We start from the raw sequence: 773 nt of genomic DNA on the forward strand, positions 1-773 counted from the left end.
ACTCAGTACCTTTTCTATGTAGCACTTTTCACACTGTTTAAACATCTGTTTAAAGACTGTACACCCACTAGATGGAAAATTGTTGTAAGATATACAGACATTGTCTTGTTACCACCACTTGCCTAACTTCTACAAACTCAACAATTATCTGTGGAAACAAGCTAATACAGATGAAATGAATAATTGCAAATTTGCTCTGAAATAAGAAGAGAAAGCACTTTAAGTGTTCCTTGAGCGTGATAATGTGGAAGAAATTAGGCATTTGTAGCCCTCCGGATCCACCTCTGACATGATATATTTTCCTTTTTACCACCTTGCAGGAGGTGTCTTTTCCTTTTATTTTTCTGGTATAGGCAATTCGGACTCATTTCACAAAGTTTAGAAAAAAAAGAAAAACATAAATAGGATAGTAAAGCATGCTATCATCCAGAGGAAAAATCTTTTGAAGTTTGTGTGTAATTATAACAGAAGTGGAGGGGTAAGCTAGTGTCTGTACACTTCCGCTAAATCATGTAAATGAGGACTCTACCAGGAAGAATCGCTGCTCTTAGATAAGAGCGCATTTTATTTCCCTAGATTGCATTTATTTAATTCATATAACATGAGAAACTCCTCCAGTAGCGTCAACCAGGGTTGATAAGAATAAACGATAAAGCAAAACAAAAACACCTTCTCCAAGATTTTGAAACTGCAAGCGAACGCATGGTGGCGCTGTTGACTAAGAAGGCGAATTAAACCACGGGCATTGTGCATGCTCGGTGACGCACGGATCC

Source organism: Macaca fascicularis, chromosome 6, assembly GCF_037993035.2.
Source record: "Macaca fascicularis isolate 582-1 chromosome 6, T2T-MFA8v1.1".
Classification (NCBI taxonomy): domain Eukaryota; kingdom Metazoa; phylum Chordata; class Mammalia; order Primates; family Cercopithecidae; genus Macaca; species Macaca fascicularis.